The following is a 12,976-nucleotide window of genomic DNA, read 5'->3' as shown; positions in this document are numbered from 1 at the left end:
ATCTAAGATATTTACATGAAAATTGATTGAGATTATGGTTTTCACCTTGCTTAAGAAGACTTTTAAAATGACCATGTTAAGCATAAAGGAATGGAAATAGATTGGATGCCCAGTAAGCACTGTTTGGGGCGATTCTAAGAATCACCGGGTGGTGGGGCAATTCTCAGAATCGCACCAAATGGTCGTAGCTACCCTTGCAGAATCTGGCATGAACCTTTCAGATGATGTAGTTGAAAGTATCATTGATAAGACATTCGAGGAGGCGGATACAAAACATGATGGGAAGATCGACAAGGATGAGTGGAGGAGTCTCATTCTGCGGCATCCTTCTCTGTTAAAAAACATGACTCTTCCATATCTAAAGGATATCACAACATCGTTCCCAAGCTTTTTGTTTCACTCCCAGGTGGAGGATATATGATTATACTCCAGTGGTCATCTGGTAGCCGTAAATGCACAAAAATGTAGCATGCAGTGGTGTGCAAGGGTGTTCATTATCATTGCATATTTATGGCTAAAGGTGCAAGAAAGTTTTGCAAATTCTCAATAATTGTTCTCAGTTCATCCTTACAGAAGCAACTTGCAGAAAACACGTTGACTTTACATTTTAGCTTTTTCTTGTGTAAAACAGATTGGTTTGGGCGATTCTGAGAATCGTCGGGGCGGAGGATACATGATCCAATACAGCCAATTACTTTCACCACAACTACCAATTTCACACTGCTATCCATGACTTCCTCGAAGACCATTGCTCACGTTGAAAGCTCCGATATCTGTGCGAACTCCACCGAATCGCCAGAGATGTGTGTATCGGGTGTGTTGAGAGCGAGTACTTTTATTGTTTGTGTGTGAGAGTGAGAATTATCATAATACCCAGAGGAAAATTGGTGGGGCGATTCTGAGAATCGCCCTGCCACCCGGCGATTCTCAGAATCGCCCCAGCATCAATGAAAATCGCCCCAAACAATAATATGTTAATGGAAATGGTGATGATAGCTCGATTATGAAATTTGAGATGTTGTCTCATAGCTCCTCCCACGAAAAGTTGTTTTCCAACTCGATGCACGCTTTTATCAGTTGTTTCTTATAGATCGATGCAAAATAACTTCTCTACATAGCAATTGACTTGGAGGTCACTCTATACATTACAATAATGAGACGTAGAATAATATGACACGATGGAAAAGATAATGTCATGCTGTGAGTTTGGATACATATTTGAATTTTATTTGTATATGATTTGGATTGCTAATTTTCACTGTTTTTTTTTCACAGAAAATCTTCAGTACAGTAATTTGAATTTCATTCCAGATGCAAAAATAAACAGTTACTGTTTCGATTCCCCATCAAGTATGACAGGCTTCATACTTTAATTGTAAAATTCTGGATTACATATCACAGATCATTTATAGCCTCACTCATTGATCCCTTTGCATCGAAAACAATAGCAAACACTACACTACCAAATAATGCAGAAACAGAACACATAACAATATAAGTTATTCCCGTCTCACTTTAAGTCCAATGTTATAATCTAAACAACATAATTAGCGCAATCTCCTTGCTTCCCTTTCAGATTATAGCAAATGAAGGACATCACCCTCTCTGACAGGTCCTTTTACATTCCTCATGATCAGTCGATTCTGATCATCCAAAAATTTTACTCGGACCTGTGTAACTTGACCTCTTGATCCAGTACGGCCAATTACTTTCACCACAACTGCCAATTTCACACCGGTATCCATGACTTCCTGCTTAGATATGTATCAAACTGAGTGATTAATGCTATATGACAATCAAAATAACTTGAAAGAGGTAGTTCACTAAACTACAATAACAATCTTCAGTAAAAAATGGAAGAAAAAAAAAGTTTGATTATATTTGCATGCTGTAGAAAATAAAGGACTAATGAAGACAACCAAATACATTTCTTGCAAACAATGAATCTTCATATACTCTTTTTTTCACATTATATTTATTTTTAAGACTGCTACACGCAACCTGTCAATATTTTTCTTTTTCGTTTCAAATCGTCTGTCTCTTTACGGAATACAAGCCATAAAAAGGTCACCACTGGTGGGCTAAGTTTTCTAAGGTTGATCTGACATCCATAATCATTGAGCAGAGATGCTCGCATTCTTCTCAACATTGTAACTTAATATTTCGAACTGCTTTTCAAAGAGACCAAGATCTCCCCCACCTTGTTTTATCAGTACAAAATCATTCAAATGCTCTTCATAGAATATATAATTTTATACATTACTTTATGCTTATATTTCTCTTTTTTCTCTCCTGGGATCATCACAAAACTAAGATTCTGCCATGATTTTGCATGGGAGGAATAACGTGGTGTCAAAGCACAGGGTATAACGTGGCTGCAATCATAACAAAGCATTAATCAATCAGAAAATACTTTGACTGGTCTCGACTCTCAAGGGCTGCTTGCGAATAAATGATAAATGATAGCAGTCTCATCAATCCAATCCAACTTGAATCCATGTCAACGACTTTCTAAATGCATGCATATTTACTCTTACATTTTTGTAAGAACCGCACTTAAAAGTCTATCTCAACAACTCACTCTACAATGCTTTGTAACGTAATACTTTGTTTGACTAATGGTGTTTGACTAAAGAGACCGGCGTAAAATAATGCATCTCTGTTTACCATTCTTACTCATTTTCCATTAGACCATTCAAGTGTGTTTTCTAATCAATTCATATCTATCTAAGATATTTACATGAAAATTGATTGAGATTATGGTTTTCACCTTGATTAAGAAGACTTTTAAAATGACCATGTTAAGCATAAAGGAATGGAAATAGGAGTAGTTTTTAAAAGCAAAATCCAAGTGTTCTTTCTAGTGAATTCATGGAAAGACAATAGATGAGTCTAAAACATTTGAAATGCTTTAACAATAAGGTTATAGTTATGGTACAATAATATACTTTTAGTTAATTTTATTAGGAATTCACAAGAGATTAGATATATTAGTTTAACATTTAAAGCTTTTTATCGAGGATTAAGAAATACCTCTTTATTATATTAATTTATCCATAAAGGTCATTTACTTTTAAAAAAATAAATTTTGTTACTTTCACTTTAGGTTTGGTTTTTGATCCAATGGGTTTGTATAGATCTCGAGGTAATAGACTCCTTAAATATGACTCTAGGATTTCTAAAAGTATTCTTCCAATATTAATGAGTTTCTATGTCTACAATGTAATCACCACAATGAAATAATAAGCATTTACTACCAACTAGATGTTCATAGCCCCATAAAAGGTTTTTATATCCCTCGTTACTTCCCCCATTGGGGTGCTTTTCATTTATTTTATTTCTCCCTTTTCTTTTATTTAGATATGAGGATGGGTAACATCTAATTGATAATAGTGGGGGAAGCAACGCATTGAATAACCATATTAATAGGGGTGTCTCCTTATATTGGGTGTAAATTCTTGACCTAATTGACTTTTTAGAATTGTTGCCAAGGGAGATGTTTTTATGCTGTTGTTAAGATATTCACAGTGAATTTGATAAATGTAATCCTTTCTTAGTGGTAATTGATGTTAATGGAGGTCCAAACTTAGTTTGCTCATTTTGATTGTGTTTCCCATTGTGGTATTAGCGTCCATGTGCTCCTCATGAGTCACCTGCAACAAAATAAGACAAACACAAAATACCATGTAACTATATTTAAAATGCCATCAAAGTTATTATAGTGGTTCATAAGATGACAGTGATAGTGACCTTCCTTTAAAGGTTTGGAAAGAAATTAAAATAGATTATTATTATGGCCTTAGATACTCTAATAAAAGTAAATCAAGTGGTCGTAGGTAGCTCATCGTATTCTCCCTACATGTGGGGTATGATTTCACTGATGATGCATTATTAGGATTGTGATTGACACTAGAGTTATCTTCTGGGAACTTGCTTGTTTTTTTCCAATTATTTCATTCTTGAGAGAAAATCCTCTGGCATCTAGGTTTGGGATTTATTGATAGCAAATGAAGTTATGCTACCTTCATTTCTCGGGAACACATTTATGAGGGAGTAACAAGGTTCTTGAGGTGTAACTGAGTTGCTTTAGAACAAATGAAACTTGCTTCTGGGATTCCTTGTGAACTTTTTGTGAACATATTTTATGGAGAGGGTGATCAGTTTAGCGAGGTTCATTAGAGGAGATTCACTGTAATCTGACTCCAGATCCTCTTTTTGGTGAAATCCTGGCCTCCTATGAATTTGTCATGCTCAAAATTAAAATAAGGATAATCAAGAAAATGTGCTTGATGTGATATGATAAATTTGTCCATCTATGTTTAGGTGAAATAACCATGGCATGTAATGGTTGAAAACATGTTGAATTTATACTTAGGAAAGAAAAATGATATTCTACCAAAAACATTAATGTGTTTTTTTTCCTCATAAACAACTTTGTTTGGCACATAAAAATTTGGTTTTACTAGCATTTTTTAAAATTTTTGAAAATTGACCCTAAAAAAAAAATCATCGTTCCAGTATATCACTTTTTCATTTTGAAGCTATATTTTGCACAAAAATTTCGTAGTCACTGCCATTTTTAAAACATGTTCAAAATTGACCCCTAAAAAATAAAATCATCGTTCCAGTATACACACTTTTCGTTTTTAGACTGTTTTTGATGTTTTTTCGGGGTTTTTCAGCCAGAGTTCCCGTTTTGAGTTTATACTTCCCGTTTCAAAGTTTACATTGTTAGTGGAACAACAAATATTCTTAGATGTTGCTTGCTTCTTCATAGGTGAAGACAAAGATAGCAACAAGGATATTCGACATGGAAGGACTTGAGAAGCTAGAGAACAGATGTCTATTGAAGGTGACCAGTGAAATAGAAATGAATGAATTCCTGTGAAATTATGGAAGAAATAAGGCTAGCGTATTAACACCACGTCAGCTTTGGCATCAGGAGACCAAGCAAATAAATGATTTGCTTGAGAAATCGTCGTCTGTAAGTGCTTCAGCAATCCTTCAAATTTTTGTAAATAGTCTAATACCTTTGAATTTCTATTTATTCTTAAGAGAAACACATCTTTTGTTTATTCGTAAGAAAGACACATCTCTATATTTTATACTTATCATGATTGAACAGGAACTAGCCCAATTCCATGGAATTACAATGAATGGAGACCCCGAAGATGAAATTGAAATGTCATGTTGCAAACAAAGTGGTGAGACGTTTAGTGGTTCAAGGAATTGAAATTTCTTGCAACTCAAGGTGGTTATGTAGAAAATATATTGACTAGGTTGGGATCAACAGATCTCTTATGGCTAAAGTGGCATAAGTGCACCCACTCTTCTCTTCCTTCCTAGATTTCCATGGAGAAATTACTCATTTTAGAAGTGGACGAAAGAAAATTAACATAATTGTGGCAAATTGAATCTCACGTTTGGTAATTTTTTGTGTTCATTATTCCTTCGTTTCATTTCATTTTGTAGATGAAAATCGTGTGATAGTTGATATCTAAACATCATAGGTTCCTATCCATAGTTGCAGGAGTTGAATATCTACGCTCCCCTTTCATTGTTTCCACAGTCCATAGTTCAACTGGAGCTCCTTGAAAAGATTGTAGTGAAATTTTCTGGACCACTCCCATTCATAGCTTTGTCAGAAGAATTTTATGGGTTGCGCTTGTTGAATTACTTAGAGATGATAGAGTGCTCAAGAAGGATGTCGCTGCCTAATTCCTTCAGAGATCTAAGAAACATCCAATCTCTTGATTTGAAAGATGCTTCTTGCTTGCAGATTCTTCCAAAATCATTTGGGAATTTAACTCTACTCAAGTATCTATTTCTAGAAGGGTGCAGTGAGATACGAGAGATGCCTGGTTTGGAACATTTCACTTCTTTGGAGATGTTAGATGTTAGGGGATGTAAGAATATCAAAAGCATACCAGAGTTGGGGCAGCTCATAAAGCTCTAATTACTAGATGTTTGTGGATGTAGCCAGATAAAAAGGCTATCAAGTTTAAAACATTTGAATTCTTTAGAGACGTTTATTGTTCGCGGATGCCAGAAACTCCAGAGCATAGGAGGGTTGGGGTAGCTCACAAAGATCCAAACACTAGATGTTAGTGGCTACAGTGAGATACAGATGTTGAATGTTAGTTGATGTGAGAAGCTGCAGAGCATAAGAGTGTTGGGGCGGCTCAGAAAGCTTCAAATATTAAATGTCAGTATATGCTATGAGATACGAGAGCTGTCAGGTGTGGAACTTCAAACTTCTTTGGAAAAATTGAATATTAGTGAGTGTAAGAAGCTTCAGAACATACGATGGTTGGGGCAGCTCAGAAAGCTCCAAACACTAGATGTTGGTGGGTGTCAAATACAATGGCTCGTAGGTTCGAAATATTTGACTTCTTTGAAGAATTTTGAATGTTAGTGAGTGCAAGAAGCTTCAAAACATACCAGAGTTGGGGAAGCTCACAAAGCTCCAGATATTAAATGTTAGTGGATGTTATGAGATACGAGAGCTACCAAGCGTGGAACATCTCACGTCTTTGGAGACGTTGAATGTTAGTCAGTTCTGGAACCTTTAGAGCATACCAGAGTTGGGGAAGCTCACAAAGCTTCAAATATTAAATGTCAGTCGATGCTATGAGATACGAGAGCTGCCAGGCATGGAACGTCTCACGTCTTTAGAGACGTTGAATGTTAGTCAGTGCTAGAACCTTCAGTGCATACCAAAGTTGGGGCAACTCACAAAGCTTCAAATATTAAATGGCATTCGATGCTATGAGATACGAGAGATGTCAGGTGTGGAACGTCTCATGTCATTGGAGACGTTGAATGTTAATGAGTGTTGGAACTTTTAGAGCATAGCAGGGTTGGGGCAGCTCACAAAGCTCCAAACACTAGATGCTAGTGGTTGTTGCGAGATACAATTGCTCTTGGGTTTGGAAAATTTGACTTCTTTGAAGACATTGAACATTAGGAGCTGCTATAAGCTTCACAGCATACCAATATTGGCCCGGCTAAAAAAGCTCCAGATATTTGGTGTTGGATGCGAAAAGCTGCAAAGGATGCCAAGGTTGGGACAGTTGACAAAGCTCCAAGAACTATATATTTTTTTATTGAATTTAGGTACAATCTCTGTCAAGTTTGGAACATTTGACTTCTTTGAAGACGTTGGATATTAGAGGATGCGGTAACCTGCAGAGCATACCAGCGCTAGATTCTCTTACAAAGATCTGAGAACTAAAACTTTCTCAATTGTTTAGCCTACGAGAGCTGCCACATTTGTAACATTTGATGTCTTTGGAGACGTCGAATCTTTCTGCATTGACGTTGATTGGGAGTATACCAGGGTTGGGGCAGCTCAAAAATCTCCAAACACTACATATCAGGGATTTCCTTATGCAAATGCTGCCAAGTTTAGAACATTTGACTTCATTGCAGAGCCTGCGAGTTTATGGATGATAGAGTCTACAGAGCATACCAATTCTGGAGCACCTCACAAATGTCAAGACACTAATTGTCATTAACTGTGATGACATAAAATCGCTCCAGGGTTTGGAACATTTGATTTCTCTGAAGAAGTTGTTGGTTTGTGGATGCAAGCAGCTCGATAGCATGCTAGGATTGGGGTACCTCACAAAGATTGAGACACTACATGTAATTGAATACGGTGAGTTACAAAAGCTCCCAGGTTTGGAACATTTGGTTTCTTTGAAGGAGTTGAATGTTAGTGGATATTGGATGCCTTTCCGAATGCGTTTCTGAATAAGGTGATCGGGGCATCTCACAAAAAGTGATGGGATACAAATGCTCCAAGCTTTGAAACATTTGATTTCTTTAGAGTGTTTGAATGTCAAGGATTTCAAGGAGCTGGAGAGCATACCACCGTTGAGCTTCCTCCAAAAGCTCAAAAGCCTACAAGTTAGGGGATGCCCTAAGATACAAGATCTGCCAGGTTTGGAACATTTGATTTATTCAGAGAGTTTGAATGTCTAGGATTGCAAGGAGCTAGAGAGCATACCACCATGAGCTTCCTCCAAAAGATCAAAAGCCTACAAGTTGGGGGATGCCTTGAGATACACTATCTGCCAAGTTTGGAACATTTAATTTCTTTAGAGAGTTTTAATGTCCAAGATTGCAAGGAGTTGGAGACCATACCACCGTTGAGGTTCCTACAAAAGCTCAAAAGCCTACATGTTGAGGTATGCCCTAAGATACAGGATCTTCCAAGTGTGGAATATGCGATGTTGTTGGAGTCGCTTTGGGTTCGCGGTTGTCAAAGACTCCGGTTTGGTAGGGGAGTACTCGAGCTGTGCTAATGATTAAAGGAATGCCTATTTGTAGATGAATATAGCGGCTTAGACAACAATTAAAGGGAAGCTTATGTGTCATTTAGGATAAATGAGAAGCGCCAACACAGGTTGTGCAATTTGTACGTGGATGTAATTGAGGTCTTGTTGTCCTCCATGTTCTGTTAGGGAGTCCACCCATGTTAGAAAGTTTGAAGACCCAATGTTAGATTACTAGAGAATCCCCAAACAACGTGACAAGTGATTAAGTTGAAAATTGAATGATTATAGTGATAAATTGTTGTTGTTTTGACAACACAAAAATATATGAAAAAAGCTCAAAGCATGGTAGAAATAAAAAATAAATTCTAAATAAATTAAAAAACAAGAAAGAGAGAGAAAGTAAATTGTACGCGATATGAAATTCATATATTCCTGTGTGTTTACTTTTGTCGGCATGCAATATTGTTAGAAAGAGGTTTGGAAAATTTAAAATTACTTTTTAAATATCAAAACTTGAATCTTAATTAAAACTTCAATGTTTATAAAATGAATATATTTATATCAATAAATAATAATAATAATAATAATAAAAATTGTAGAGTTGTTTTTTGGTTTTTAAATATTTATAATAATATTAAAAATTATATAAAATAATTAGTATTATTCACATATTACTTAATAATTAATATAATTATATTTATTTTTTAGTGTAGGAGGATACAAGCAATATGAAAGCAAATCTCATCACTAATTCTGGTTTTTTGGTTTTTAAATATTTATGATAATATTAAAAATTATATAAAATAATTAATATTATTCACATATTAATTAATAATTAATATAATTTTTATTTTTTTTAAGTGTAGGAGGATACAAGCAATATGAAAGCAAGTCTCAGTCATTAATTTTGGCCTATGGAGTTTTGGTATTTGGAATCGATTTGCAAGTAGTCTCAGTCATGTAGTTAGGATTTTTAGTCGAGTTTCAAAAGCACCTAGGAAATATAAAAAACATAAATGATATGGCCGACTTAAAACTAAAAAAAACAAATTATATAAAAAATATTTTTGGTATTTGGAATCGATTTGCAAGTAGTCTCAGTCATGTAGTTAGGATTTTTAGTCGAGTTTCAAAAGCACCTAGGAAATATAAAAAACATAAATGATATGGCCGACTTAAAACTAAAAAAAACAAATTATATAAAAAATATTATATTAAATACAATATATATATATATATAATTTTCTAAATTATATTATAGCATAGTAATAATATCATAGAGTGTATAGTATATATTAATATCTATAATATATATTATAGATACAAATCTATTATATATAAAACGCTATTGGTGTGTAAGTAGAAAGTTAATACTATGGTCGTATATTAATTATGTCGATAGGTATTTTTATTGTGAGGTTTATCGTGGCGACACTGTTTAGATTCGTCGTTTCCGGCACAATCTTGAACACGTGTCTCACAATTCTAGAACCATTCCCATTCCCACCTAGGAAATCAAATAAGTTGTCGTTGGACACAAATTTGTAGACCAGTAGCTTCCAAGCATTGCTTGAAATGCAGCACACAAACTTCACCACATTGTTATGTCTCATCCTACTGCTAACCATCTCCATCTTTGCATTGAATTCCTTCTCTGCCTTGGCCCCAAACTTTCCTTGCTGATTGCCACAGATTTTCTTTACAACAACCACTTCTCCACTATCCAACATCACCTTGTATATTGTTCTGCGTACTTAGCAAGTTTGGCATGCTAAGTATGCTCCAACATATAGAGTTCAACCTCCTATGAGAGAGGGTCCTTCTGAGAGTAGATATTACAAAAAAAATCCCATCGTTTCTTTTTTGATTTGTTGGAAGTCTCCTATCTTGGTACCATTTACCTCAATCTCTTAGATAAATTTTTTCCTCTACTTATTTTTCACTTGTTTATGAAAGAATTTTCAATTTTTTGTTTCAATCTCTTCCCTGTAGTTGCAAGCTTCGAGAATTAAGTGTCCAATATTCCTCTTCATATTTTAGCAGTGAATGGTATTTGTTGGGTGATTTAATTGTCTGTTAAATCCTTATTATTTAATTGTCAACCCAGGGGTTTCGTAAAACTTAGAAACAAACCAAAATATATGGGACCTCATATGCAACTATAATCAGCATTAGAAGATAAGTTATGGAAACTAAAGGGAATGCAATTATAAACTAATTAGAAGTGCATATTACAAATATAAATTTAACTAAGTAATTTCTAATTCATTGTGTAATAAGTAGGATAAGTGGCTCCTAACTTAGGAGAACCAAATTTGTCCTTCTTTTAGAATACTACTTCATGAACAGAAATCAAAAACCACTAATGGACAATATTAAGATGCATAAACAAATAATAGAAGAGGCTTCTAACTAAAGAGGCCCTTGCTGTTTTTCATTACAAATTCATTCATCATTAATGCCATTGTTGGAAAACTAGAAATTCAGAAAATCACTTGAAACTAGAAAAAGAGAATGAATTTCAATTATTACTCATATAAAATGGAAGAGAGCCTAACTTAGACCCTTGTTTGTCCTTTCATATGCTGATAAGATTTAAACTAAAATTCATTCATTAATAATGAAAAATCTTCAAACATCTAAGTAATTAAATGAAAATAAAATCTATAATGAAATAAAATGTTTCTTTGATCCTTTTAGAGTGAGGTTAATTCTCTTAAGAACAAAGTGACAAACTATTTCATAAATTCATATACTACATTAAGACAATTTATATCTAAAATTGTAGAAAGAAAACTTTATTCTATTCCATCATAAGTTAGGATACATGCTCCAAGAGTCCTCTCTTTGGAATGGAGGAGGGACTCCTATTTATACAAAAACATAAGCAACTAACTCATTAATGGAGATCCACTAATCCCTCCTAGATCCTCAAAGCCTTCATATGGTTACAACCAATATGAGACACATATTCCTTTATCCATAATTTTTCTCCATGAGATATGCATGACCCCTATCCCAAATCTCCTTCAAATCTTCAAGAGAATTCGAATTTGAGTCTTGGAGGCCACATAAGAGTGTCTTGGAACTTTCCAAATCACCTACACATGTCACCAAACTCATTCCACCTTTAGGTATAAGCAAATACATGTTATTTTTCTAACTTTTAATCATAAATTCACTTTAAATACATAAAATAAATAACTTTTGAAAATGAAAATATGAAACTATATGGTAATGGAAATATAGGGTTATGTAATGATAATGTGATGAAATGAGGTGACAAAATGAGGATAAAGGTGAAAATGGAGTGAAATTGTATGTTAATTTGGTGGCCCAACATAACCCTGTATATTTTTCTGCATACTTAGCTGGTTTGGCATGCTAAGTATGCTCCAACATATAGAGTTCAACCTCCTCTGAGAGAGGGTCCTTATGGGAGTAGATATTACTAAAAAATCCCACCGTTGCTTTTTTGATTCGTTGGAAGTCTCCTATCTTGGTACCATTTACCTCAATCTCTTAGATAATTTTTTTCCTCTACTTATTTTTCACTTGTTTATGAAATAATTTGGTGTTTCAATCTCCTCCCTATAGTCGCAAGCTTCGAGAATTAAGTGTCCAATATTCCTCTTCATATTTTAGCAGTGAATGGTATTTTTCAAACAAATTTTTTTCTTAGCTCATCATTTCCTCTGAAATATGTCCTTTTTCCATGCAGGAGTGAAGGTGATCAATGGGAACTAACTGAATAAATAACACATCCATTCCACAATTAAAAGTGTTGGGTTAATATTTCTTGATCCTCAAGCTTTGTCTCCTGGAGAAGGGCAATAGAGGGATTTTCATTCTTGATTAGACTTCTGATTTCCTTTTTCTAGACCCTGAGCCCCTACAATTATAGGAGATAACTATCATTGCTTACTTTTTGAGTGGAGAGTCCCTTCAACCGGGAAAAATCCAAAACTTCTCTTATTTCCTTTGCTTCCTAGGTCACTCATTTGGATGTTTTTGAGGGTTGGTTAATGGCCTATTTCTTTCTCTCTTTTTTTCATTTGTTTAATCCTTATTTATCTGTTGGATTTCCTCCTTGATCAACACATTCTATGATTAATATCCCTGGCTTTGTATGCTTCTGATTTTTCATCCGTTAAACTGGAAAATGGAGCTCCTATCATACCATCCCTTGGAAAAATGAAGTATTCCTCCGTTTTTAAGGATTTGACTTGCATATACGCCGGGTCTTCATTGGATCTAACTATCGTAGATACTTTCATTGGGCCTTGGGAAGGTACGAGGATAGGGGTCAGATCCATGGGTAGGGGATTTTCCAGGGGGATCTCCTCATCTTCATATTGATTTGCAAGTGTTTCATACCTATTACCTGAGATTCCTCCGTTAACTAATTTGCTTGTGCCTTCTTCATTTCCTACTGGTTTGTTCTTTGGAAGGGGGGTGGGAATTCTTTAGCAGGTGCTTGTATCTATGGCTGGATTGAAGGAGGATTTAACTATTGAGGGAATTTTCTCCTTTTAGCTTGTTTCCATTGGTCGCCTTGATCACTTTTCTTCTCCCGATCTTCTAGTTTCTTTAGGAAATTTCTAGCGAAATGTCCATAGTCATGACAAATTTTGCATTTGAATGGCAATTCATCATAGTCAACTTCTTGAATGTGTCCCAAAATTTCCAAGCTT

General features: G+C 34.9%; 1 pseudogene; it reads right to left on the bottom strand.

Moving 5' to 3' along the window:
* Positions 1-1,547: 1,547 nt before the first annotated feature.
* Positions 1,548-1,746, bottom strand: LOC149215954 (small ribosomal subunit protein eS28 pseudogene; annotated as a pseudogene).
* Positions 1,747-12,976: the final 11,230 nt, after the last annotated feature.

This window comes from Pinus tabuliformis, chromosome 1_1 (genome assembly GCF_031772625.1).
Source record: "Pinus tabuliformis cultivar Carrire ecotype Pingquan chromosome 1_1, CPIR1, whole genome shotgun sequence".
In the NCBI taxonomy this organism is placed as follows: domain Eukaryota; kingdom Viridiplantae; phylum Streptophyta; class Pinopsida; order Pinales; family Pinaceae; genus Pinus; species Pinus tabuliformis.
The sequence above is the reverse complement of the archived record's forward strand: the minus strand, read 5'-3'. Positions and strand labels throughout refer to the sequence as shown.